The sequence below is a fragment of the Oncorhynchus gorbuscha genome, unplaced genomic scaffold (genome assembly GCF_021184085.1).
Source record: "Oncorhynchus gorbuscha isolate QuinsamMale2020 ecotype Even-year unplaced genomic scaffold, OgorEven_v1.0 Un_scaffold_14713, whole genome shotgun sequence".
Taxonomy (NCBI): Eukaryota; Metazoa; Chordata; class Actinopteri; order Salmoniformes; family Salmonidae; genus Oncorhynchus; species Oncorhynchus gorbuscha.
Genome location: NW_025756638.1, coordinates 1 through 5,825, shown reverse-complemented (window position 1 = coordinate 5,825; position 5,825 = coordinate 1). Strand labels below are relative to the sequence as shown.

Here is a 5,825-nt window from a genome sequence, read left to right as displayed (position 1 = left end):
GTCTCTGTTACATCACCCACTGTCCTGGTACTACGTCACGTCCCCCTTCAGGAGTCCCATGTCTCTGTTACATCACCCACTGTCCTGGTACTACGTCACGTCCCCCTTCAGGAGTCCCACGTCTCTGTTACCATCACCCACTGTCCTGGTACTACGTCACGTCCCCCTTCAGGAGTCCCATGTCTCTGTTACATCACCCACTGTCCTGGTACTACGTCACGTCCCCCTTCAGGAGTCCCATGTCTCTGTTACATCACCCACTGTCCTGGTACTACGCCGCCCTCAGGAGTCCCAATGTCTCTGTTACATCACCCACTGTCCTGGTACTACGTCACGTCCCCCTTCAGGAGTCCCACGTCTCTGTTACATCACCCACTGTCCTGGTACTACGTCACGTCCCCCTTCAGGAGTCCCACGTCTCTGTTACATCACCCACTGTCCTGGTACTACGTCACGTCCCCCTTCAGGAGTCCCATGTCTCTGTTACCATCACCCACTGTCCTGGTACTACGTCACGTCCCCCTTCAGGAGTCCTTAATGCCTCTTGTTACATCACCCACTGTCCTGGTACTACGTCACGTCCCTCAGGAGTCCTGCACGTCTCTTTTACTTGTCTGTCTGATTTCTCCAATCAGAATTTTAGCTGTGTTTTGTGTGTTTCCGTCTCAGTAGGGTGGGCTTCAACTCATCGTGAGAAACGATCAACAATGACCAGCACATCTTCCTGTCCTTTACATTTGGGCAGCGTATTGTAGTCAAGCTGTAGATGTCTGCAGGGTCCTGGAGGGGCTCGTCGTATCTGTACTTTCACACGTCTCTTGGTGTTGTTTTCCATACAGAGTTGCAATTTGCCATAACAGCCTCAGACTCTTTCCGCACACCAGGATTTCACCGTTTGCCCACAAAACGATAAACTATCTTGTCCACACCAATGTGTCCCAAATAGAGGTCGATGGCCTATGAATTAGGGCCAATTTCAAGTTTTCATATCAATCGCATTTTTGAATCGGCATTTTGGATTGGGAGACTGAGTGGCAGGCTGACCACCTGTTACATTGGAGGAGACGCATTACATTGATCTCCACGAGGAGACTGAGTGGCAGGCTGACCACCTGTTACATTGATCTCCACGAGGAGACTGGAGTGGCAGGCTGACCACCTGTTACATTGATCTCCACGAGGAGACTGAGGGGCAGGCTGACCACCTGTTACATTGATCTCCACGAGGGAGACTGAGTGGCAGGCTGACCACCTGTTACATTGATCTCCACTGAGGAGACTGAGTGGCAGGCTGACCACCTGTTACATTGATCTTCACGAGGAGACTGGAGTGGCAGGCTGACCACCTGTTACATTGATCTCCACGAGGAGACTGAGTGGCAGGCTGACCACCTGTTACATTGATCTCCACGAGGAGACTGAGTGGCAGGCTGACCACCTGTTACATTGATGGGGCAGGCTGTCCACCCTGTTAGGGAGGCTGCATGGCAGGCTGACCACCTGTTACGCGGTGGCAGGCTGCAGCAAGGAGCTGCAAGGTAATTGATGCTAGCTAGCATTAAACTATCTTAGATCTCCAAAACAATCAATCTTAATCTTTATCTCTCTGCAATGTCCTATCACGGTCCTATCACCATCTTGTTTTTATCAACGAGTAAGACATTCTCTGTATTTTTCCCCAAGCATTTTGTATGTCAAACAGATTCCATATTACATCTTTGTCAACAATGACAGAATATGTCTTTATTAGGGCAGCAAGTAGCCTAATGGTTAGAGTGTTGGACTAATAACCGAAAGGTTGCAAAATCGAATCCTGAGCTGACAAAGAAAAAATCTGTTGTTCTGCCCCTGAACAAGGCAGTTAACTCCACTGTCTTGTGTCGTCATTGAAAATGGGTGAATTTGTTCTTAAATGACTTGCCTAGTTAAATAAAGGTCAAATAAAAAATGATCTTGCCTTACTTCTCTACTTTGAAATGGTTCTTCCATATCCGAGACAGTGAATGTAAAATATATACATCTGGAGGAGCTGTTCCACCCTTTTCCAGAGTGGTTTTATAACTAACAATGACATTTCATTAACTTCAAATGTTGCATAATATATATCTCTATGTTTATATATATCCCCCCCCAAAAAACAAAATCATAAATATAGAAATGGGAGAACAAGTATTTGATACACCGCCCGATTTTGCAGGTTTTCCTACTTACAAAGCATGTAGAGGTCTGTCATTTTTATCATAGGTACACTTCAACTGTGAGAGACAAACATCAAACATCATCCAGAAAATCACATTGTATGATTTTTAAGTAATTAATTTGCATTTTATCGGCAGTGTATCAAATACTTGTTCTCCCCACTGTATTTATATTTATGAAACTCCAAGTCAATCACACTTCTGTGAAATCAAACTGTCCACTTAGGAAGCAACACTGATTGCCAATACATTTCACATGCTGTTGTGCAAATGGAATAGACAACATGTGGAAATTATAGACAATTAGCAAGACACCCCCAATAAAGGAATGGTTCTGCAGGTGGTGACCACGGACCTCTTCTCAGTTCCTATGCTTCCTGGCTGATGTTTTGGTCACTTTTGAATGCTTGGCGGTGCTTTTCACTTTAGTGGTAGCATGAGATTGAGTCTACAACCCACACAAGTGGCTCAGGTAGTGCAGCTCATCCAGGATGGCACATCAATGCGAGCTGTGGCAAGAAGGTTTGCTGTTTGCTGTCAGCGTAGTGTCCAGAGCATGGAGGCGCTACCAGGAGACAGGCCAGTACATCAGGAGACGTAGAGGAGGCCGTAGGAGGGCAACAACCCAGCAGCAGGATCGCTACCTCCGCCTTTGTGCAAGGAGGAGCAGGAGGAGCACTGCCAGAGCCCTGCAAAATGACCTCCAACAGGCCACAAATGTGCATGTGTCTGCTCAAACGGTCAGAAACAGACTCCATGAGGGTGGTATGAGGGCCCGACGTCCACAGGTGGGGGTTGTGCTTACAGCCCGACACCGTGCAGGATGTTTGGCATTTGCCAGAGAACACCAAGATTGGCAAATTCGCCACTGGCGCCCTGTGCTCTTCACAGATGAAAGCAGGTTCACACTGAGCACATGTGGACAGACGTGACAGAGTCTGGAGATGCCGTGGAGAATGTTCTGCTGCCTGCAACATCCTCCAGCATGACCGGTTAGGTGGTGGGTCAGTTATGGTGTGGGGTAGCATTTCTTTGGGGGGCCGCACAGCCCTCCATGTGCTCGCCAGAGGTAGCCTGACTGTCATTAGGTACCAAGAGGAGATCCTCAGACCCCTTGTGAGACCATATGCTGGTGCGGTTGGCCCTGGGTTCCTCCTAATGCAAGACAATGCTAGTCCTTATGTGGCTGGAGTGTGTCAGCAGTTCCTGCAAGAGGAAGCATTGATGCTATGGACTGGCCGCCCGTTCCCAGACCTGAATCCAATTGAGCACATCTGGGACATCATGTCTCGCTCCATCCACCAACGCCACGTTGCACCACAGACTGCGGATGCTTTAGTCCAGGTCTGGGAGGAGATCCCTCAGGAGACCATCCGCCACCTCATCAGGAGCATGCCCAGGCGTTGTAGGGAGGTCATACAGGCACGTGGAGGCCACACACACTACTGAGTCTCATTTTGACTTGTTTTAAGGACATTACATCAAAGTTGGATCAGCCTGTAGTGTGGATTTCCACTTTAATTTTGAGTGTGATTCCAAATCCAGACCTCCATGGGTTGATAAATTTTATTTCCATTGATAATTTTTGTGTGATTTTGTTGTCAGCACATTCAACTATGTAAAGAAAAAATTATTTAATAAGAATATTTCATTCATTCAGATATAGGATGTGTTATTTTAGTGTTCCCATTATTTTTTTGAGCAGTGTATATATTTATAACCTCCGTTGAGGACTATAACCTCTTATTTTTCAAAACTGTAGGGCCTGGTTACCCATAAAACTTGTGTTCACTTCAAAAGCTTGTTGAAGTCTTACATTACCCACATGTCAAAAATTGTTACTCAACTTGCAACTCACTTCCTTGCAGAAAAGAAGGTTTCACAAATGCCCCAGGGCAGTGATTGGGGACGCTGCCCTGTGTAGGGTGCCGTCTTTCGGATGGGACGTTAAACGGGTGTCCTGACTCTCTGAGGTCATTAAAGCTCCCTTGGCACTTATCGTAGGAGTAGGGGTGTTAACTGGCTAAATTCTCAAGTTGTCCCTCATACCATCATGATCACCTAATCATTACCAGCTAACAGTAGGCTCATTCATCCCCCTCCTCTCCCCTGCAACGATTCCCCAGGTCGTTGCTGTAAATGAGAACGTGTTCTCAGACAAATCATATATGTTTTTGCTGAGAGGTAGATGTTCATTCTCCCCTGTCCTCAGTGATTCTCTCCTCCGTGATTCTTTCCACAGAACAAAGGGACAGGATGTAGTTGTATAAACCTACCCTAGCCTACAGTTGACCAATTATAATTCCTTGCTATAAAACTGGCCTATTTCAGGCTCAATGTCGAGACAAATTCCTCCCATGTCTCTGACCCATTGATAAATAATCCCCTATTACAGAAAAAACATTATTTCCATTGATCGTTGGAACTCTATTGACGTCTAGTCCTCTTGACCTTTAGTCCTCTGTGTTGTGCATTTATTGCAAAATCAATAATTTCTTGTCTGTTTCCACAGTTTCAGGGCAGCCCTCTAACCTGAGGATAGTTCTGCTGGGGAAGACTGGATCAGGGAAGAGTGCAACAGGAAACACCATCCTGGGGAGAGAGGTGTTTAAAGCGCGGGCTTCTCCAGTGTCTGTGACTGCACAGAGTGAGAAACAGAGTGGAGTGGTGGATGGGAGGAAGATTGATGTCATCGACACCCCGGGACTCTATGACACAACAATGTCTAAAGAAGAGATGAAAAGTGAAATAGTCAGGTGTATAGAAATGTCAGTCCCAGGACCTCACGCCTTCCTGGTGGTGATCAGACTGGGGAGGTTTACAAAGGAGGAGAGGAACACTGTGAAGTGGATCCAGGAGATCTTTGGAGAAGAAGCCTCAATGTACACCATCATTCTGTTCACACATGGAGATCACCTGGAGGGTAAATCAGTGGAGGAGTTTCTGGCTGAGAGCAAAGAGTTACGGAAACTCATCAATATCTGTGGGGGCAGATATCACTCCCTAATCAATGACAAGAGAAAACACAACACTCAGGTCCCAGAGCTGCTGAAGAAGATAGAGGAGATGGTGAAGAAGAATGGAGGAAAACACTACACCAATGAGATGTACCAGGAGACCCAGATGAAGATCGAGAGAGGAGGAGAAGAGGAAGAGACAGGAAAAGGAGAAGAGAGACAGAGAGAGGAGACAGGAGGAGGAAGAGAAATAAGAAGAAGAGAAGAGAAATTGAATGACTGCAAGTGGTCAGCGTTTGCCAGTATGGCTGCATTGGGGTTGGGAGCCATGTTCAGCTCTCCATGGTCGTTAACAGCAGGGGCTGCAATAGCCGCTGTTAAAGGTTATCAGTGCATGGACACCTATTTCACCTCAGAAGACCAGGAGAAATAAGATTTTCACATCCACCATCTCAGATTGTTTTTAAATTAAGATGAATTATTATTGAGTTATATAACATAAATATCATTTGATCTCTGATAAATTAATCAAGTTTATTGCGCCCAAATTTAACATTTTAATTGATAGGATTAATATTCTATTCAATAAATAAAATACCCAACATCGATCTGGATCCAATTTTCCCCCAACAATGCCTTGTTATCTGGAGGGCGGCCATTTGCATCTCCC

At 46.1% G+C, this 5,825-nt stretch overlaps 1 pseudogene; it reads left to right on the top strand.

The window, feature by feature from the left end:
* The first annotated feature begins 294 nt into the window (after nt 1–294).
* LOC124030737 lies at nt 295–5,424 on the top strand (annotated as a pseudogene).
* Nucleotides 5,425–5,825: the final 401 nt, after the last annotated feature.